The 22764-nt window shown below is 45.0% G+C and overlaps 6 non-coding genes across 6 annotated transcripts; 3 read left to right on the forward strand and 3 right to left on the reverse strand.

Annotated features, from left to right (window-relative positions):
- Positions 1-1025: 1025 nt before the first annotated feature.
- On the forward strand, positions 1026-1107 carry trnas-uga (transfer RNA serine (anticodon UGA)). Its single transcript has one exon. It is a non-coding gene; the product is annotated as a tRNA-Ser (tRNA).
- A 1554-nt stretch (positions 1108-2661) lies between these two features.
- On the reverse strand, positions 2662-2734 carry trnar-ucg (transfer RNA arginine (anticodon UCG)). Its single transcript has one exon. It is a non-coding gene; the product is annotated as a tRNA-Arg (tRNA).
- Positions 2735-9530: 6796 nt separating this feature from the next.
- trnan-guu (transfer RNA asparagine (anticodon GUU)) lies at positions 9531-9604 on the forward strand. The gene has a single exon. It is a non-coding gene; the product is annotated as a tRNA-Asn (tRNA).
- A 1536-nt stretch (positions 9605-11140) lies between these two features.
- Positions 11141-11222, forward strand: trnas-uga (transfer RNA serine (anticodon UGA)). Its single transcript has one exon. It is a non-coding gene; the product is annotated as a tRNA-Ser (tRNA).
- A 1550-nt stretch (positions 11223-12772) lies between these two features.
- On the reverse strand, positions 12773-12845 carry trnar-ucg (transfer RNA arginine (anticodon UCG)). Its single transcript has one exon. It is a non-coding gene; the product is annotated as a tRNA-Arg (tRNA).
- A 4692-nt stretch (positions 12846-17537) lies between these two features.
- trnar-ccu (transfer RNA arginine (anticodon CCU)) lies at positions 17538-17610 on the reverse strand. The gene has a single exon. It is a non-coding gene; the product is annotated as a tRNA-Arg (tRNA).
- Positions 17611-22764: the final 5154 nt, after the last annotated feature.

Below are 22764 nucleotides of genomic sequence, written 5' to 3' on the forward strand. Positions count from 1 at the left end.
TATTTTTAGTTCGTTGGCTCTTCTGTCCATTGTCCTCCTGCCTGGCTCTTGACCTGTGACTGTCTGAACGCACACATTAGACTTTCAGGCGGGGGATTTGTCCTGAGCCTCTGTGAAAGACCCACCCACCCCCATAAATAACTGCTCTAGAAACACATGAATGCAAAACTAAACCACAGCTTAAAGAGGAGCTCCAACTCAGTGCCATACTAATGTAAACGAAGTAATACTAAGACATGTTCTTATGGATTTGTCTTACCTTGAGATATGTAATTGGATTTCAGGATTAACTTCCTCATTCAATGTACTGGTGATTCTTTGCCTGGTCAGTACCTGGGTGGGAGACCTCCAGCGAACAATTAAGCTTGCTGCTGGAAGTGGTGTTAAGAGACTCTTAGGATCTTCCAGAGGTGTCTGTCCAATAGCACTAGTTGCCTTAGAGCTGGCTCAAACATTGCTCAAGAGTCTACCTTTCACAGATGCGCAAAGATGAATGATGGGGGTGCACGCTTCAAGGAGCCTTCCAACTGTAGGGACCGATTAGAGACGATCCGTAGCATGTGTTCGTTTCCATATACGCCCCGTGTCTCAACGGTAGGACAGAGTCAAATACTGCCTCGACACGTAACAGCGTTATATTAAACCGCAGGACTTGAGGGCTGTTTTGTTTGAATGTTCAAGGCATTGGTAAGAGCGTAGGTCAAGGGCCATTGGTGCATCTCCTGTAACTGGAGTAAAAATGCTATTCAAAGTGCAGTGACTAAAATCGTCGTCCACATGTCTCCGTTGTTGATTGCTTTCTGTCTAAGAACGTTCTGTTTTCATGTCCGAACGGGGAGACTTTATCATTCCAACTTGAAGCCACCCTTAAGTCCTCTGAGGTGTGTGTGTGTGTGTGCTTGCACGTATGGCGTAAAAGGTTTCTTAAACGGAGAGCGAACTTGAAAAAAGTTGCCTCCACTGCCGCCGCCGCCTCGCACTCCCTGTTCGATTGTAGCAAGAAGGCAGCGGCCGCAGCGCTCGCTGTAGTCGTGGCCGAGTGGTTAAGGTGACGGACTTGAAATCCGTTGGGGTCTCCCCGCGCAGGTTCAAATCCTGCCGACTACGGCGTCCTTTGCATTTGGTTGCGTGCGTGCGTGTAAAAGGACCAGCGCCGTTTCGTTTTCGCTGGGACCTTTAACACTCTAAATCGCCTGGACCCGCAGCCTGTGAAATCGATTCTTCAGCACCCACGATGGACGCTTTGCCGCTGGACACAGATAACGATGCTTTTCTGCAACGAGCTTTCCAGCTGAATTTTCTCGGCAGCTCCGTACTGAACCTGTTCTCCATTGCAACATAGCGGAGGCTCGTCACGTCTATAGCAAGGCTGTGTAGGACCGCATACGCCACAGTGACTTGTACACAGACCACATGAAAGGCAAGCAAAATACACTTTTAAAATTCCAAAGACTCACAAGGTCAGAGAAACAGCGATGACCTGAACAGATCTGTTACAGAAGTCTAGGTTGACCTTTTTAGAGCTGTAATTGCATTTTTGTTTAATAGAAGATCAAATCTACTCGCATGTACCAGCACCTTACAGTTTATTGATGTTAATTCTGTTTAAGTAATAAGATTGCTAACGATGTTGGACTTTAGCCGGTGTTTTTTAGAACAAATTGCTTACACTTCTGTAAGGAATACGCAGTACGTGCCTTTGTCAGTCATTGCTCACCATACCTGTAACTTTCTTATCTAACTCACTTCCTCAAATGGTGAAGGTCCACAAACATAAATGAAAAAAAAACCCTTGTTGTAGATGAGGTGCACAAAAAAGCAGCCCCTGATAGTGTATAACACATTTATACTATTGCAGAGACACATGTAACATATATATACTGTATATATATATGAAACAGAAATAGAAACAGAAACAGGAATCGCTTACTCACCTGGAGAATCTCTGTAGGAATATCTAGCATTTATCAATGGAAATAAAAGCTGCTTTAATACAGTGCATGTTCAAACTCAAACCCTCAGCTGCTGTTCTTGTTTGTTTTGGGACAAATTGCAACTGAGCATCGCATGAGCCGTTACGTACCCTTATCTGTTAGGGAATTTCAAGGGAGGAGTTAGGTCAGAATGGGTAGGCTGCAAAACAACAAGTAAAGATTTATTCCAAGATGAAACGTTGTGGCGGTTTTCTTATCTTTTCAGCATGGACTAAACTTTTACGTGTTCCTTATATGCTATATATGTATATATTAGCACCAATGTCGTTCTTAAAAACTAACATGAAATTGTCAGGGACATTCAGCTATATACAAAGACGAGACAGACAAAGTAATAATTCTGTATTAACGTGGCCTACATATTGACGCAATGATCAAACTGACTGACATGTTCTGATTCAGATCCCCTGCAGTTCATGCCAATTAGAACAATAGCAATGCTGAGTCCTCCCCACCCTACTGAGCACAAATTCAGCTGCTCTCCAGTTCTGTTCTGCATGTTTTTTCATTGCAATTGAGCTCGGAGCTGGAGATGATCTCCATACAGTTCTGTGTTCACCAGCCCGCACTTGCGTGCTAATTTACGGGTTGTGGCAAATGCTTTTCTATAGTTCATATACATGACGGCAACCTGTTACCGAGGAACCTGAGAGGTTTAAAAGCCTCACGAGCCAGGCAGGACTCGAACCTACAATCTTCTGATCCGAAGTCAGACGCGTTATCCATTACGCCACTGGCCCATAGAACATGCGCTTGCACTCCACCACAGAGAGCTCTACACTGCTACTAGTAGTACACTTCCCCATCTAAATTTTCACAGCAAGAAACTTGTGTTTCCTACTATTTTTGTCAGGTTTAAAATATCATCTCCTTAAAACAGAAAAAGTGTTGATGTGTTGTGCTGAAATTCCGATTGATTTTGAATTCAAAGAAAAAAGGTTTTCTTCCAAAACACCATGAAATTGTCACATCTTGCAGACAATAGGTGTATTCCATGTTGAAAAGAGAAGAAAGAAAACCATGGAGCCTTTTACAGGTGTGAGGCTTCTTCAGGTGTGAGAAGACCTCACAGTCGAAACGCTGTGTTTCCGTTCTTCTCTTTTCAGCATGCAATAAACCTAGTACTTGTTCCTTTGCAGCCGAGGCATGCTGACGTAGCTACCCAGCTGAACATCTTGCAGACTCTACAGTACTTCTCTCCTGTAGAAGTAAAGCAGGGCTTGCTGGGTGAGCTTTTGCTCCGGTAAATTAGGTCACGTGTCATGTTAAATCACTTCTTCTAAACACAACATTTGCTGGTGCTAGCTTTCCCCATGAAAAGAGACATTTCCCTTACAGTACATGACATATCGTTTTTATTCTATCAATAAGTATAGAAATTAAACAAAAGAAAAAATGGTGTCGCCAAAGAATGCACAGCTCTGTCGCCTTGGGGAGGTGTCAAGGGCATTGAGCTCCTTGGACATGAAAAGTGCCCGATAAATGCCATTTCTCATCATTTCTCTTGGCGTCAGTTCTGCTATTAAATGGGACGGAGGCAACGGGCTCAGAGAGCAGGTTAAGTGCTGTTGTAACAGAAGAAACAAGGTTCTTGATCCCGAGATGAAGTAAAACAGATGAGTTTATTGCATGCAAGGAACAATAAAGCCGAAGTCTTGTTTCTCGCAAGAAACAACAAAACCGAAGTATTGTTCAACGTACTGTTACAAACTTTTGGGTTATATAGTGTTTTCTTCTCCGTTTCTGACGTCACTCGGTATGATGGTAAAGAGGGGGGTTCATGGTATTTGGCCAGTTTACGATGTTCTGGGCAAATGGTCAGTTTAACATTACACCCAGGGGGGTTCCTAGCTGGCATCTGCAATCCTTATCAGTTAACCCCCTTTCCTGCCATAAACCCCTGCTTGTGACTTGGAAGTCTAAACCCCCTACAGAAAAGATTAAATTCAAACCCCCGTCTTCACATCTTTCTTCATTCCCCCCTTATAAAATATGGCATACGTCAGTGTAGCCTATTTTTATACATACAATGTCAGGGCAGATCTTTCCTTTCTTGGCGAACAGGTATGTATTGCCATGACATTGTACGTTCCACGGTTATGGCAAGATGTGATACATGTTTTTGTGCACGTGATGATTACAATTATACATATAAACAATACTACTCCTACAGATAAACACTATAAAAAGGTTCCACCCCAGGCCCCAAACACAGACTTTACCCAAAACCCAATTCCCCAATTTTCAGTATAATAGTCCTGATATTTCTGTCCCTCATTGTAAATGTGTTGGGCCAGATCTGAGATGTGCTCAGAATTATCAGGGATATATGTGCAGCATTCAGTGCCAATTACTGCACAAGTTCCTCCTTGGGCCGCCAGTACATAATCTAAAGCTAGTCGGTTCTGCATGGCCACTGTTCTGAGGGCTACCATCTCATCATTAACAGCCTTCAGACTAGATGAGGTAGACTTTGCTAATTCTTCTAAAGTCGAGGCCATTTGAATTAACTCTCGACTCAGAAAGTTCATGCCGGCTTGTGGAAATATTATACCTAAATAATATTCCCAATCAGCCAATTTTCTTTGTGGTCTGTGGTTAGGTCCGAAGGGGGTGTGGGTTTGAACACGGATATGAGGAACCACATATCCTAAATAACATGAGCCAGACCACTGGGCTGGCAACCATGGGTAGGCTCGTTTTCCACAAATGAAATATGTTCCGTTTGGCGCTCCCCATGCCTCTGAAAATAAGAAACTTATACCGAATTGTGGGGTGTGCCGATCCCATCCTGGAATTTGGGAGGTAGAGGTGGATATATTTGCAGCGCTGGTAAGGTTGCAACGACTCCATCCAACCAAGTGCAGACCAATTAGTGTGCTGAAAACATATGTTTCCCTCACGTTCCTTATTGAGAGTCAGGTATGGTGGTGTATGGCTTCTGTTATATTTAGGAGCGTAAGAGCCTGTGAAACTCGTGGGCTCTAAGCCTCGCTCCTGTAGATATTGTAATGTTGTGCAGGTTAAAGCCGTGTTATGGCAACCCCCCATAGTTTGTCATATTAAAATCTCCTAAATTATCCCTCCAAATGATCATGCCTATGACTTCCTCGCGACGCCAAGTAATGGCTCCCATAGGAAGTCCTCCCTGTACATATTTGGGTAATGCGGCACACACCCAGCAGGCACTTTGGTTGGTTTTCTTAGCTGTCAGATAGGAGAGGCCTAAAAAGGAATTAATTCCATGTTCTCCTTTGTGGGAGAGATGATCATTAATCCCTGCGGAACATAGTTCTACAGCAACAATTATCATTATTGACAGAAATGATTTCATTCTGGGTCTGTAAATGGGGATGAGGCTCGTCGGCAGTGTGGCGCGTGGATCCAGCGATCTTTTCCTTCCACTCGAACCGCAGACTCGGTTGTCAACAGGATCTGGTAGGGTCCGTCCCACCTGGGCTGGAGAACCTGTGAAGGAAATTTCCTGATCCACACCCACTCTCCTGGGATGAGGTCGTGCCCTCCTTCAGGTGGTGGTCCCCACGCCTCCAGGACCTGCTCGCGGGCTCCTTGGGTGGCCTCTGTCAGCTACTTGCAATAATACAAAGGAATGGTTGATCCCTCTGAGGAAACCCCAGTCTCAGCACCTGTAAGAGAACTTGTTTCAAATTATTAAAGGCGGCTTTTGCTGCAGGAACCAAGGCAATCTTGTCCTTGTACTGCACTCCCCCCTTAAGCAGATCTGTTAAGAGTTGTGCTCACCCTGCAAAAAACATATTACCCAGGCCCTGTTAAAATTCCACAATGCTAGACACAAAAGGGCCTTATCATAACTGCTTCTATTAGACACTCTAAAGCTGAAGCAACTCAGACTTGTGGGTTTCCTCGTCAGGGGAAGCACTCAGAATACCATCAACATACTGAGTGATCACAGCCAGTTGAAGCCACGTGATACCCTGTTCTGCATAGTCATTCTTTGTAATGCATAATATTTCAACCCAATAGATCTGGGATCAAACCACCCATTAAAATCTGGTACTCGGCAAGTAAAACTTGCTGTCCCAATACTCCTGTGCCCTCCTGCCATCTTCCCCTATACATTGCTATATAGTACACTGTTGAACAGAGGAGTGAAACAAGCATGACAGTAGTGCTCCAGTATCCCCTAACAGAGAAACCACCACTCCATTAACAGTACATTTTTAACCACTGGACTGGGACAGACTTAGGGAGGCTACAAGGGATTTACAGGATCTAATCGTTAGGTAAACAGATTTTCTCACAAGATGTTATTCTCCCCAGTCTCGATTCTAAACCTACAGCGTTTCAGCATGTCTGGTTTCGAGACATTCGAATAAAACCAAATTGTTTCCACTATTGCAACTAATTGTATAAATTACAATTTATAATAATACAAAAACTGTTTAACTACTTTTACGTCCACCTGTACTGTACTTATACGTTTCAGACGCTCTTATATTTTCCAATCTCCTTAAATTGATTTTCGTCAAGTCTCTGTAGTTACGTCTCTAGCCAGTCCCGCTGGCTAAACACACTCACACCGTCATTTAGTATACCAAAACTCACAGTTACACACATACATGCCGGCACACAAATTCATAAAACACACATACACATCGAGAATATATTTTTCTCTTCGTAATACAATGTGCTGTATTCTTGTTTTACTTCTACATGAATCATTTTAATTCCTGAAGCGCACTCCAGGTTCGCTGCATTTCTAATTTCGGGTGCGGTACTTTAGCCCACCGGTCAATATCTTACGGTTTTGGATTTGATCGTATGGGGGAAATCAGGGAAGGTAGGTGCGATTGCAGACCCCCCTCGACGGGGTGCGAGACAGTGTTAGAGTGGCGCTGTCATCAACGGCGCCAGCCCCTGCTACATCAAGTCCTTTCCCACTTCGAGTGAGAGTACAGATCTGCGGGCGCCCTCCCTCTAACAGGGGAGACCCTGATCAGTCTTTATCACACTCATACCAAGTGTTATCCCAATCAGACCCCCCTTCTCCATATGGCCACTGTGGGAATTGATCCCAATTATTTTCGTTTCCTGCCTGTTTGTTCCCCTGTGGGAGAGCAGGATATAACTTAGTCGCTGGCTGCAGCACATTAACCAGTGCAGCGTGACCAGGAGTTAATTCCTAATTCGTTTCTCATTCTCCTGTACTGCCTCTTTTAGCTTTTTTTTCCTATACTCTTTCGTAGCGAGTAAAGTATATTTTCTTCCGGGTTTTTATTTTCCCCGTAAACACATCCCAATTTCTTTCTTTTTCGTCATGTATCTGCCACTACTGGTGCCGGCCGTGCACCAGGGTGGGAGCTACATGCTTGTGCTTTTGCCAATCAATACTCATATGCTTTCTTTACAGGCGTCTTCGCCCCAAATTCCCTCTGACAAACTCAGCTTTTTCCATATTTTTCTCCTTCTTTTCCGTCAACTTACACTTTTCCGATATTTAAACGGACCCTTCTACCACTTTCTCAAACCATCAGTTAGCGCACATGTTCGGTCTCTTTAAGATTTACTTTTGTCGTGTGTGTGAGGTAACAGCTCATTCAGTAGGGGGATGTTTTCACTTGGAAAAAACCTGTGCATTCCTGCACTCATTCAGCTAAGGGCGTCTGTTACCTCCAGATCTAAATGCCTCTCCGAGACTTTAGAGAGGACTTACACCGCACTGTTCACAGGTAAGAAACGAGACCTCGAAAACCCCCTTTCTTGATCAGTAATTCACCATCCCCAGAACGCCAGCATCGCTGCTTTTGCCCCGGGGTGGACTTACGCACTGAGCTCAATCAGTGCGATTCTCGGGTCTCAACGTCCCCCAAATCCTGCCACTTAATGCCCCGCTCCCCACTATGAGGTGCGCCCATGCCAGTGTCGCGCGTGTGTATATGTATTTCACAAACAAGGAAAACACCGAAAACATACATACATATATCTCCTCCACTCCTGCTTCCTTTAAAACAAAAAAAAAACCACGCCACGCCAATCTGTGCACGATCAAGGCGTAGCTAATCTCAGGACCCCGGGCGTAATTAAAGCCCACACCAATCCTGGATTATACGTGCATTTAATGCACCACTCAGCTCCAGAACCCCGGGCGCAATTAAGGCCCACACCGATCCCGAGCCACAGAACTCCGGGTGCAATTAAGACCCACACCAGTTCTGACCTTCAGAACTCCGGGTGCAACTAAGACCCACACCAGTCCTGAACTACGTGCATTTAATGCACCACTTGCTCTAGAACCCCGGGCGCAATTAAGGCCCACACCGATTCAGAGCCTCAGAACTCCGGGTGCAATTAAGACCCAAACCAGTTCTGAGCTTCAGAACTCCGGGTGCAATTAAGACCCACACCAGTCCTGACTTCACGGTAAGGGTCCAAAACCCGTTCAAAACTCCACGCGCAATTAAGGCATACACCAGCTTCGAACGCCTGTACACAATACCGCGGAACCCCTGCCAGACCAAATTCTGGGCTTACAGCAAACAACCCATTACATACACCGGTGCCTTCCCCGGGCCAGAGGAATTCAGAAACTCACGTTTACTCCGTCATCTCGGGCGATTCTCGCAGGGAGCAGAGATTTCCCAATCGGTCAGAGAGAGTCGGGACTTTTTTTTAAAAAAGAGGAGTCCTTACCTCTTTGTAATGTGAGCGCTGACCGTCTCTCCTGCCGATGGGAAGTTCTGCGCCTTCTGGAGCATCCGCCGACTACGCCAAATTTGTTGTAACAGAAGAAACAAGGTTCTTGATCCCGAGATGAAGTAAAACAGATGAGTTTATTGCATGCAAGGAACAATAAAGCCGAAGTCTTGTTTCTCGCAAGAAACAACAAAACCGAAGTATTGTTCAACGTACTGTTACAAACTTTTGGGTTATATAGTGTTTTCTTCTCCGTTTCTGACGTCACTCGGTATGATGGTAAAGAGGGGGGTTCATGGTATTTGGCCAGTTTACGATGTTCTGGGCAAATGGTCAGTTTAACATTACACCCAGGGGGGTTCCTAGCTGGCATCTGCAATCCTTATCAGTTAACCCCCTTTCCTGCCATAAACCCCTGCTTGTGACTTGGAAGTCTAAACCCCCTACAGAAAAGATTAAATTCAAACCCCCGTCTTCACATCTTTCTTCAGTGCACACCGAACGCAGATGTGTCCAAGTGTCTGTAAAAGCGCGGTGCTCCGCTGGCGCTGTTCCCTAGTGGCTTAAAGTGCCCGCCTAGTAAGCAGGCGATCCTGGGTCTGAATACCAGCGGTGCCTCTCTCCGTGTCTTGTTGTGCCGAATGTCTCATTTCAGACAAACATGTACAGCTTGGTTCAGTTTAATGCAAGAATTCATTTCCTTTCTGGAATAACTTGTTTTTGAAGAAATCCATGCAGCTTGTGAAAGATGAAATCCATTTCTTGGTTGTCAGTGGAAAAAGATTGCCGGCTGCAAGAAGCGCAAGTGATTGTTTTCTTTGACCATAAACCTGCAAATGTAGGGAGCACAAGCGGCTGTCAGTCTCTGTGGCGCAATCGGTTAGCGCGTTCGGCTGTTAACCGAAAGGTTGGTGGTTCAAGCCCACCCAGGGACGCGTGTCTCAGTTTTTCCAATGTAAACATCATCACCGCTAAAGAAGATGGCGCAGAAGGCTCCACAGTCGAAACGTTGTGCTTCTTTTCTTCTCTTTTCAGCATGGAGTAAACCTTTGCTTGATCGTTTGCAGCCTACGCATGCTGACACAGCTACCTTTCTCTTAACGCGCCTCAATCATTATTCACCAAAACCATCAGCAGAATGTGTCGCCTTTGTGGTGATGTCACTCCTCTGCTTCACAAATGTCCTTAGTGACGGACCATTTCTTTCTGCCATTTTTCCGGAGCGGTTATTGATTGCTCCATCATTTCCCTCATACTTTCCATCCCTAGATTGAAAAAAAAAAACAGAAACAGGCTGACAGGACGACAATCAAATTGCAAAAACTCATCAAAGCACTCGATAGAGTATTTGAATCCACAAGTAGCTACGAGCAACTTTGTCCTGGCTTGCATGAAAGTTGGAAAATGTCAAAAAGACAAAGATGGTGGCTTTTTCATATCTGTTCTTTTATTTTTAGTTCGTTGGCTCTTCTGTCCATTGTCCTCCTGCCTGGCTCTTGACCTGTGACTGTCTGAACGCACACATTAGACTTTCAGGCGGGGGATTTGTCCTGAGCCTCTGTGAAAGACCCACCCACCCCCATAAATAACTGCTCTAGAAACACATGAATGCAAAACTAAACCACAGCTTAAAGAGGAGCTCCAACTCAGTGCCATACTAATGTAAACGAAGTAATACTAAGACATGTTCTTATGGATTTGTCTTACCTTGAGATATGTAATTGGATTTCAGGATTAACTTCCTCATTCAATGTACTGGTGATTCTTTGCCTGGTCAGTACCTGGGTGGGAGACCTCCAGCGAACAATTAAGCTTGCTGCTGGAAGTGGTGTTAAGAGACTCTTAGGATCTTCCAGAGGTGTCTGTCCAATAGCACTAGTTGCCTTAGAGCTGGCTCAAACATTGCTCAAGAGTCTACCTTTCACAGATGCGCAAAGATGAATGATGGGGGTGCACGCTTCAAGGAGCCTTCCAACTGTAGGGACCGATTAGAGACGATCCGTAGCATGTGTTCGTTTCCATATACGCCCCGTGTCTCAACGGTAGGACAGAGAAAAATACTGCCTCGACACGTAACAGCGTTATATTAAACCGCAGGACTTGAGGGCTGTTTTGTTTGAATGTTCAAGGCATTGGTAAGAGCGTAGGTCAAGGGCCATTGGTACATCTCCTGTAACTGGAGTAAAAATGCTATTCAAAGTGCAGTGACTAAAATCGTCGTCCACATGTCTCCGTTGTTGATTGCTTTCTGTCTAAGAACGTTCTGTTTTCATGTCCGAACGGGGAGACTTTATCATTCCAACTTGAAGCCACCCTTAAGTCCTCTGAGGTGTGTGTGTGTGTGCTTGCACGTATGGCGTAAAAGGTTTCTTAAACGGAGAGCGAACTTGAAAAAAGTTGCCTCCGCTGCCGCCGCCACCTCGCACTCCCTGTTCGATTGTAGCAAGAAGGCAGCGGCCGCGGCGCTCGGTGTAGTCGTGGCCGAGTGGTTAAGGTGACGGACTTGAAATCCGTTGGGGTCTCCCCGCGCAGGTTCAAATCCTGCCGACTACGGTGTCCTTTGCATTTGGTTGCGTGCGTGCGTGTAAAAGGACCAGCGCCGTTTCGTTTTCGCTGGGACCTTTATCACTCTAAATCGCCTGGACCCGCAGCCTGTGAAATCGATTCTTCAGCACCCACGAAGGACGCTTTGCCGCTGGACACAGATAACGATGCTTTTCTGCAACGAGCTTTCCAGCTGAATTTTCTCGGCAGCTCCGTACTGAACCTGTTCTCCATTGCAACATAGCGGAGGCTCGTCACGTCTATAGCAAGGCTGGTTAGGACCGCATACGCCACAGTGACTTGTACACAGACCACATGAAAGGCAAGCAAAATACACTTTTAAAATTCCAAAGACTCACAAGGTCAGAGAAACAGCGATGACCTGAACAGATCTGTTACAGAAGTCTAGGTTGACCTTTTTAGAGCTGTAATTGCATTTTTGTTTAATAGAAGATCAAATCTACTCGCATGTACCAGCACCTTACAGTTTATTGATGTTAATTCTGTTTAAGTAATAAGATTGCTAACGATGTTGGACTTTAGCCGGTGTTTTTTAGAACAAATTGCTTACACTTCTGTAAGGAATACGCAGTACGTGCCTTTGTCAGTCATTGCTCACCATACCTGTAACTTTCTTATCTAACTCACTTCCTCAAATGGTGAAGGTCCACAAACATAAATGAAAAAAAAACCCTTGTTGTAGATGAGGTGCACAAAAAAGCAGCCCCTGATAGTGTATAACACATTTATACTATTGCAGAGACACATGTAACATATATATACTGTATATATGAAACAGAAATAGAAACAGAAACAGGAATCGCTTACTCACCTGGAGAATCTCTGTAGGAATATCTAGCATTTATCAATGGAAATAAAAGCTGCTTTAATACAGTGCATGTTCAAACTCAAACCCTCAGCTGCTGTTCTTGTTTGTTTTGGGACAAATTGCAACTGAGCATCGCATGAGCCGTTACGTACCCTTAACTGTTAGGGAATTTCAAGGGAGGAGTTAGGTCAGAATGGGTAGGCTGCAAAACAACAAGTAAAGATTTATTCCAAGATGAAACGTTGTGGCGGTTTTCTTATCTTTTCAGCATGGACTAAACTTTTACGTGTTCCTTATATGCTATATATGTATATATTAGCACCAATGTCGTTCTTAAAAACTAACATGAAATTGTCAGGGACATTCAGCTATATACAAAGACGAGACAGACAAAGTAATAATTCTGTATTAACGTGGCCTACATATTGACGCAATGATCAAACTGACTGACATGTTCTGATTCAGATCCCCTGCAGTTCATGCCAATTAGAACAATAGCAATGCTGAGTCCTCCCCACCCTACTGAGCACAAATTCAGCTGCTCTCCAGTTCTGTTCTGCATGTTTTTTCATTGCAATTGAGCTCGGAGCTGGAGATGATCTCCATACAGTTCTGTGTTCACCAGCCCGCACTTGCGTGCTAATTTACGGGTTGTGGCAAATGCTTTTCTATAGTTCATATACATGACGGCAACCTGTTACCGAGGAACCTGAGAGGTTTAAAAGCCTCACGAGCCAGGCAGGACTCGAACCTACAATCTTCTGATCCGAAATCAGACGCGTTATCCATTACGCCACTGGCCCATAGAACATGCGCTTGCACTCCACCACAGAGAGCTCTACACTGCTACTAGTAGTACACTTCCCCATCTGAATTTTCACAGCAAGAAACTTGTGTTTCCTACTATTTTTATCAGGTTTAAAATATCATCTCCTTAAAACAGAAAAAGTGTTGATGTGTCGTGCTGAAATTCCGATTGATTTTGAATTCAAAGAAAAAAGGTTTTCTTCCAAAACACCATGAAATTGTCACATCTTGCAGACAATAGGTGTATTCCATGTTGAAAAGAGAAGAAAGAAAACCATGGAGCCTTTTACAGGTGTGAGGCTTCTTCAGGTGTGAGAAGACCTCACAGTCGAAACGCTGTGTTTCCGTTCTTCTCTTTTCAGCATGCAATAAACCTATTACTTGTTCCTTTGCAGCCGAGGCATGCTGACGTAGCTACCCAGCTGAACATCTTGCAGACTCTACAGTACTTCTCTCCTGTAGAAGTAAAGCAGGGCTTGCTGGGTGAGCTTTTGCTCCGGTAAATTAGGTCACGTGTCATGTTAAATCACTTCTTCTAAACACAACATTTGCTGGTGCTAGCTTTCCCCATGAAAAGAGACATTTCCCTTACAGTACATGACATATCGTTTTTATTCTATCAATAAGTATAGAAATTAAACAAAAGAAAAAATGGTGTCGCCAAAGAATGCACAGCTCTGTCGCCTTGGGGAGGTGTCAAGGGCATTGAGCTCCTTGGACATGAAAAGTGCCCGATAAATGCCATTTCTCATCATTTCTCTTGGCGTCAGTTCTGCTATTAAATGGGACGGAGGCAACGGGCTCAGAGAGCAGGTTAAGTGCACACCGAACGCAGATGTGTCCAAGTGTCTGTAAAAGCGCGGTGCTCCGCTGGCGCTGTTCCCTAGTGGCTTAAAGTGCCCGCCTAGTAAGCAGGCGATCCTGGGTCTGAATACCAGCGGTGCCTCTCTCCGTGTCTTGTTGTGCCGAATGTCTCATTTCAGACAAACATGTACAGCTTGGTTCAGTTTAATGCAAGAATTCATTTCCTTTCTGGAATAACTTGTTTTTGAAGAAATCCATACAGCTTGTGAAAGATGAAATCCATTTCTTGGTTGTCAGTGGAAAAAGATTGCCGGCTGCAAGAAGCGCAAGTGATTGTTTTCTTTGACCATAAACCTGCAAATGTAGGGTGCACAAAAGACTTTCAGACTCTGTGGTGCTGAAAAGTTGGTGGTTCAAGCCCCTCCAGTATGCGTGTCTCAGTTTTTCCAATGTAAACATCATCACCATCGCTAAAGAAGATGGTGCAGAAGGCTCCACAGTCGAAACGTTGTGCTTCTTTTCTTCTCTTTTCAGCATGGAGTAAACCTTTGCTTTATCCTTTGCAGCCTAAGCATGCTGACGCAGCTACCTTTCTCTTAACACGCCTCAATCATTATTCACCAAAACGATCAGCAGAATAAGTCGCCTTTGTGGTGATGTCACTCCTCTGCTTCACAAATGTCCTTAGTGACGGACCATTTCTTTCTGCCATTTTTCCGGAGCGGTTATTGATTGCTCCATCATTTCCCTCATACTTTCCATCCCTAGATTGAAAAAAAAAAAACAGAAACAGGCTGACAGGACGACAATCAAATTGCAAAAACTCATCAAAGCACTCGATAGAGTATTTGAATCCACAAGTAGCTACGAGCAACTTTGTCCTGGCTTGCATGAAAGTCGGAAAATGTCAAAAAGAAAAAGATGGTGGCTTTTTCATATCTGTTCTTTTATTTTTAGTTCGTTGGCTCATCTGTCCATTGTCCTCCTGCCTGGCTCTTGACCTGTGACTGTCTGAACGCACACATTAGACTTTCAGGCGGGGGATTTGTCCTGAGCCTCTGTGAAAGACCCACCCACCCCCATAAATAACTGCTCTAGAAACACATGAATGCAAAACTAAACCACAGCTTAAAGAGGAGCTTGTCATGACCGCCAGGCAGTTAAGACCAACTCTTAAGCAATCTAAACAGCACCAGCAGAGGGTGATTATTAACAAACGCCGCCGCACGAGTTAACCCACCTGCACACACTCCACCGTGGGGTACGCAGTGCTATTTTTACCATCTTTACTTGCTTCCCGCTGGTATTGAGTCTACTCCTTGAGAGCTCTACCTGGCGTTTTTTCCATTACCTCGTTTATTCTGGATATTGGACTCCCCTTCTGCCTTTTCGACTTTGGACCTCGCCTCTCACCTCGGACTGTTTGCCACCAGTGTTCTCCCTGGATTACGACTTACCTTACGCCTCTTGACCACGAAACAAAGCAAAGCAGAGCAAAACAAAATGAACAAACGAAAAGCCTCACGTCCCGCACTTGCGTGTAACGCCGTTACGTGCCCAAGCGGTATTGTACTTCATCTTAGCACTGCACCCCGGGGCGTACGGTATATGGGAACGAGCACACGCCACAAATCGTCTCGAATCACTCCCTACAGCTGTAAGGCACCTTGAAGCGTGCACCCCCAACATTTTTCTTTGCGCATCTGTGAAAGGTAAACTCTTGAGCAAACTCTGAACCAGCTCTAAGGAAACTAATCCGATTAGACGTTACTTTGACTCATCCTTTAAGGGAACCTTGTTAATTGGAGAAATCAATGATTTCGAATGAATTCTGTATGCGTTAAAAGACAGCTATACACAGAAAACATGCAGGACACTGCTCATGATGTTTCCCGAGCCGAAACACAGTGCGTTTTTCCAAGCCATCTGACAAAGCCCGCCCACTGAAAACTGCAGCAGATCGTGTAAAGACGTTCAACTTTGTAACTACTGCACGCACAGGAAGCAGAATAAATTCCTCTTTTCAAACTGTCAAAGGTTTGCTTTGCGAACACTGCAGGACATCGCACAATCTCTTTTGAATGGGGACAAACGATTTCTTATGGGGCACAGTAAGTACAGACGTTTAAAAAGCTCCACTCATGCCGACGATGCAGCATGAAGAAGCGCAACCTAACGTTTGCATTCCTAGCAAATTCCTTTTATTTCTTGATAAATAAAGACAGTCTTGTTTAACAAACAACACACACAACATTTTACATTGTCAATTCAATTCAAATCAATGTATTTCTATATAGCGCCTTTCACAACAAGGTTACGTGCTGTCTCTTTGAGGCAGATGTTTAAATCCTCTGAGTTAAGTGCTGAAGTTATAGTAGTCCTATCAGTATTGTTGCCTCCGATCAACAGATCCTCATTTTTCTCAGAGTTGAGTAACAAAAAGTTTTCACACATCCAAGTATTTCCTTCCTTAATGCATTTAACTAAACTGATAATAGAAGAGTTGTCGTTTGGTGTAAACAAAATGTTTATTTGAGTGTCATCAGCATATGAATGAAAGTTCATATTATTTTTTCATATTATCCTACCTAGCAGCAGCATGTAGAGAGAGAGAGCAATATTGGTCCCGGCACTGATCTTCTGGTACCCCAAATTGAACTGGTGACATTGATGAAGCAGTACAATTATTAGATATTTGAACATAATGAAAACGATGAGTAAAATGTGAAGTAAACCACTGAAGGACGGTTCCAGATAAGCCAACCTCAAACTCAAGCCTGTGTAACAAAACAGAGAGGTCAACCGTGTCAAAGGCAGCTCTAAGATCTAGAAGCAAAGCACAAGCACTGTTGCATTCCCTGCATCAGTAGCTAAGAGAATATCATTTACGACTCTTGTTAATGCAGTTTCAGAAACCAGACTAAAATTTCTCAAGTATATTATTTGAATCCAGATATGATTGACGTTGGGCAACAACTATTCTCCCAAGACTTTTAGATTGAAATGGGACCTTTGAGACAGGCCTGTAGTTGTTAAGAACTTGTTGATCCAAATTTGACTTCTTAAGAGCGGTCTAACAACCGCTACCTTAAATTGATCAGGTACAACGCCTGACGCAAGCGATGCATTCATCATACTAATTATAGGTCCTGCCAGTCCTTCGAGGGAATCTTTGACTAGCTGAGTGGGGATGGGATCTAGCGAACAGGTGGTTGACTTTGTCTTACGTCTGTGTTTATGAGTCCACCATAAGAAGAAATCTGAACAGGAGTGGTGATCATGCGAGGTCACCATGGAGGAAACCACTGCTCTCCCCCCCAAAAAAACCACCACTGCCCCTCTCAAGTTTGCTAAAGACCACATGGATGTTCCACAGCAACTCCTGGAACAATGTTCTGTGGACAGTGACAAAAGTTGAACATGTTGGTAAATGTGCACAACGTTATGTTTGGAGATAACAAAACACTGCATACCAACTCCAAAACCTCATCCCACCTGGGAAGCATAGCGGAGGCTGTACGGTATGCAATCATCAAGGGACCGATGAATTCCAAGATGTATCAGGAAATTCTACAGCAGAATGTCAGGGTGTCTGCCTGTGATCTAAAACTCTAAAGACGCTGGGTCATGCAGCATGACAAAAACAAAGGAGTACATCAACAACAGAGTGGCTGAAACAATAGAAATTCCGTATTTTGGGATGGCCGAGTAAGAGTCCTGACCCCAATCCCATTGAAGTGCTGTGGCGTGATCTGAAGCAGGCCGTTCAGTGCAAGACATCTCCCAACTGTATGTGAGAGAAAAGCAGAGACGCTCACTGAGTAAGGTGGGGTTGCAGCTTTGCAAATCAAAAGGACATTTGTACGCTCAAAAAGGGACAGTAGCACCCCAGATGGGACTCGAACCCACAATCCCTGGCTTAGGAGGCCAGTGCCTTATCCATTAGGCCACTGGGGCACACTGGGTTGGGTCGATCACGCTGATGAAGAGCCAGTTTTTTTTTTCCTTTGCTTTTTCAAAGGGATCCCCAAAATTAGGAAAGTTAGGCAGCAGAAGGTTTACTGTGACCTGAGAAGGACCGGCATCCAATCACGGTGGTACACACACACACGCTCTCACTCATCTGAGCTACAGGGCTACCAAGATGATCTCAGGTGCGCCGAGCTGGTACGGAACATATTGAACTGATCGATGGCGAATTGTCTCTCAGACAGGCTTTTCACCTCTGAGCTCCCTGACTGACAGTAATCAGCTAGGTAGTGAAACAGTCAGCTGCTTCTAAGCCTTAAACAGCTGCATCTCGGCGCTTCCACAGAGAGATGATTTGAAAGCCAAACATCGCCCATTGGGAACACCTTACTATCACTAGTTTAAGAGACTCTTAAGGTCTTGCAGAGGTGCCTGTCTAATAGCATGCGCTTTGCAAGCTATAGGTGTTTAGGCTGAGGCAGAATGCCTGTTAACAAAATGTTTTTCTAAAGGGGCCTCGCACTCTTTTCCAAGCAATGGTCACCATCCCCACCGAGTGTCACAATGTAGTCATGTCCTAGGACATCACCTGTTAGTCTCCATTTGTCTGCCACCAACACTTTAGGTTAAGGGGTCACAACCGCACCCCAAAGACCAGAGGAGCCGTTGGCGTTCTGGCGGCGCAGATTGGGCTGAAGGTGGGGCGCTTGAATCTCGCTGTTGGAGGCCGTCTGAAACTGACCCAAGCCTTTCCCTTGAATTAAATGTAAATAAGAAATGAACCCCAGATGCTCATGGAATCAATCACGTGTTTCCTTTGAGCCGTTTCAGAGACTGCTCCAGAGTTTACCTTGCACAGATGCGCAAAGATTAATGATGGGGGTGCACGCTTCCAGGCGTCTTACAACTGTAGGGACTGATTAGAGACAATTCGTAGCTTGTGCTCATTTCCCTCTGTAACGCTTACGGCCGACAGGCACTGTGTAAGAGCCGGCGTACAAGAGCGGGTGACGTCACCGCCCTTCCCTGTGATAGCAGGACCACAGCTACTGGGCTGTGGAGAGATCTCTCTTTAGCTCACGGGGCTAGGTCGCTGCAGAGAGATGCGGAAGTCCCGGGTTTGAGCCTCCAGTCGGGATGGGGCCGACCAGATGCGGCAAGGGCGCCCGCCTGAGCCCCCGTTGCGTTACATCTCTATTCCCCGTGTTGCAGTGGTAAGATGACGTAAATTCCTGCTTCGACACGTAACGGGATTATAATCAAGTGCAGGAGCTGAGGGCTTTAGTTTTGTTTCGTTTTCCATGGCGTTCGTAAGCGCGCAAATCAAAGGCAATTCCTGCGTCTAACACGAATGTAAATGCTTTTGAAAGTGCAGTGTGGTGCAGCTTGTAAAATCCTTGTCCACATTTTTGGTTTGTTGATGTTTTTTCTGTCTGCCAAAGTTGCATTTTGACATCCGGACTGGGGGACTTTATCATTTGAACGTGAAGCCAGCCTTAAACCCTCTGAGGCGTGTCTGTCTGCCGGCACAAATCTTGTGAAAGGTATTTTTTTTAACGGAGAGCGACTTTAATAAAGTTTCCGCAGCCACCTCGCACTCCGTGTTAGATTATAGGAGGAATGCGGCGGCGGCGAGCTCGCTGTAGTCGTGGCCGAGTAGTTAAGGCGATGGATTTGAAATCCATTGGGGACTCCCCACTCAGATTCGAATCCTGCCGACTACGGTGTCTGCCGCACATCACCTTGTGCCTGTGCAGCAAAGGCGAAGTGACGCTTCTCCTTTCCTGGTACTATAAAAATGCTACATCGCTTGGTCCTGCTTCCATGGAAAGCAGTTCTTCAGGTAATTCTACTCTCTTACCAAAGCTGTTAGGTTCCTTTCCGTGGTGAGATGGGTTGTCATGCAACGCTGCCACATAGTGCCGACAGACAAGTGTGTTGCGAGAGAAGAGAAAAGTGTTTGAAGATTTAAGAGTGTCTTAGGTGGAGCCAAAATCAAGTGTCACAAATGCAAGTGGGAAGATTTCCAATGTTTAATATGGTCAAAATAAGCGGAAGTTACCAGCTGGTCCGGCACAGTCTGCCATGCTTTTGTCATATACTGTAAAGTGGTGTGGAACTGGGTGTCGAACTGGAGCCTCACCATTTGCATAAGTGAGGCTCCAGTTATACATCGAGTGTCACATTAAATGACAAAAATGAAGAGAGTTAAAGCACCTGGAGAGGTTTTCTTACAACTTTTGAGCTGACACAGTTTTGGAAAATGTTTCCTTCACGCTGCACTGAACAACATAGGCAGCCAAGAGTCTCCAAAATAAAACAGAATGGACAGATAGGAGAAAATTCCCACTCGTCCTGAAGTTCCCAAAATCCAGCACTGAGCGTAAACAAAGTGTCTAAGTAGCGTGGGAATGCTAACCCTAACCCTAGCTGGAGTTTGAGCAATCCGGCACTGAGCGTAAGAAGATGAGTCAAAGTAACGTCTAATCGGATTAGTTTCCTTAGAGCTGGTTCAGAGTTTGCTCAAGAGTTTACCTTTCACAGATGCGCAAAGAAGAATGTTGGGGGTGCACGCTTCAAGGCGCCTTACAGCTGTAGGGAGTGATTCGAGACGATTCGTGGCGTGTGCTCGTTCCCATATACCGTACGACCCGGGGTGCAGTGCTAGGATGACGTACAATACCGCTTGGGCACGTAACGGCGTTATATGCAAGTGCAGGACGTGAGGGTTTTCGTTTGTTCGTTTTGTTTTGCTCTGCTTTGCTTTGTTTTGCTTTCCATCGCGTTGGTAAGAGCGTAAATAAAAAGGCGATTCCTGTGTCTACCACTAATGTAAGAGCTATTTCAAGTGCGACGTGGTGCGGCTTTTCAAATGCTTGTGGGCATTTCTCTGTTGTTGATTCTTTTTTTGTGTGTAACAAAGTGGCATTTTCATGTCCAGACGGGGAGACTTTATCATTCCGACATGAAGCCACCCTTAAGTCCTCTGAGGCGTGTCTGTCTGCAAGGCTTGTATTTTGCCTTCCGCCGGCGCCTCGCGATCCAGGTAAGATTGTAGCAAGAACGCAGCGGCAGTGGGGCTTGCTGTAGTCGTGGCTGAGTGGTTAAGGCGATGGACTAGAAATCCATTGGGGTCTCCCCGCACAGGTTCCAATCCTGCCGACTACGTTGTCCGCCTTCAGTCGGTGTGTTTCGGCACAAGCAAAGAAGCGCGCCTCTTTGCTGTTCCTGGTGGTTTTAAAACGCCCAATCGCTTGTACCCGCTGCCTTGGAAATAAGTTCTTCAGCGTCCGCAAATGGCATTTTGCAGCTGGAAGCAGATGTCGACGCGTTTTGCACAGAGCACCAAAAAAGCGTCTTTTTTGAAGGCTCAGGCACTGAGCATTGGTGGTTCAGTGGTAGAATTCTCACCTGCCACGCGGGAGGCTCGGGTTCGATTCCCGGCCAATGCAGTGGCTTTTGCAGCGAGCGGCTCCATCACTTGCATCCCCTTGCAACTCGCAACTGAAAACCCACTGAAGCTAAGCAGGTGTGAGCCAGGTCAGTACCTGGATGAGGATGAGCTACAGGGGAAAACAAAGCTTCCAGCTGGAAGCGGTGTTAATGGTGCCGGCGGGGGGGCGCTCACCCTGAGGTCTGTGCGGGTCCCAATGCCCCAATATAGTGACGGAGATGCTGTGTTGTAAAAGGGCGCTGTCTTTTGGATGAGATGTAAAACCGAGGTCACAGCGCTCTGTGGTCATTCAAAATGACCACCAAAACCTTTGACAAAAGCTCTTGGTAATTGATGGTCTTCAATAATGCTTCTCCTTTAGGTACATTTTAAATCAGCTGAAAAATGCTGTGAAATGGGGGGGCACTTCAGGCCAGTGTAGGATTTGGGTTACAAGAACCATGAAACTGCACGAGAAAGCCCGTACACTGAATTACACAGCTTTCTATTCAAAGTTGGACAAAATTCCCTGAGTTTGATTTTTTGCAGCACAGAGAGGAGCACTGTCGTGCGGCCGGTTAGCTCAGTTGGTTAGAGTGTGGTGCGAATAACGCCAAGGTTGCGGGTTTGAGCCCCGTACGGGCCAGGTCTAGGTCCAGGTCCCTGTTTGTGAAACAGGCAAATGACTGTCTCAGGGGCCCATTCCTCATTCTCAAGACACATGTATGCAGTATGTACACCGTGCATTGAGCAATAGGGACTGAATACACCACAGGTAAGGTTAGAAGTCATTCTGAGGTGCCACAGGTGAGGGATACAGCTAGGCATCCAAAATGTAGGGTTTGAGACCCTTCAGGAGTACTGCATCCTTTGAGACAGACCCGTGCATGTTAAACAAATGATCATTTCTTTTGGCATTAGGGACTAAATATACTAAACATATGATGCTAAAATGTTATTTTCACATATATTAATGTAATAAATGATTGCTTATGCTTTATAAACAAATCTAATTAAAATAAAAGCTTAAGTTTTGTATTTATCTTGTACCATAGAACAAGATTTTCTTTGTATTTCAAGCCCACAAAGTGTCCAAATGACGCACTACATGATATAAGGAAGATTATCACATGCATATCGGTATTATCTTTCTTATGAAAATGCATTCCTTTCATTACCTTTTACTTTTTAAAATGAACTCAAATTGAGTAAAATGTAATAATTTAAGTAGAATAGATTCTAATAATATAATGATCCAGTGTTTTGCACTACTTCACTGCTTCACTGCTCTATGCCATCTGGAAATAAATCCTCAGACTGCTTACTGCCCTGGGCATGTACCAATAAATTAAAGGAGCACATCTGTTTATCACTGCGTTGAAGCAGGAGACACACAGTCTCTGCAAACACATCCTAGATACAGTGTTCCAGCACCTTTGACCTCATCCAGAACGTATCATTTCTTGAAAGGGATTGCTGTCCGAATGCACATCTGAATCCCAAACAGAATCTCTAGTAAAATACGATCATTTGTGAAACAGGCAAATGACTGTCTCAGGGGCCCATTCCTCATTGTCAGACACATGTATGGAATGCTTTCACCGTGCATTGAGCAATAGGGATTAAAAACACCGCAGGTAAGGTTAGATGTCATGTTCTATGATCATTTCTTTCAGCATTAGGGACTAAATATACTAAACGTATGATGC

The sequence above is a fragment of the Lepisosteus oculatus genome, unplaced genomic scaffold (assembly GCF_040954835.1).
Source record: "Lepisosteus oculatus isolate fLepOcu1 unplaced genomic scaffold, fLepOcu1.hap2 HAP2_SCAFFOLD_62, whole genome shotgun sequence".
In the NCBI taxonomy this organism is placed as follows: domain Eukaryota; kingdom Metazoa; phylum Chordata; class Actinopteri; order Semionotiformes; family Lepisosteidae; genus Lepisosteus; species Lepisosteus oculatus.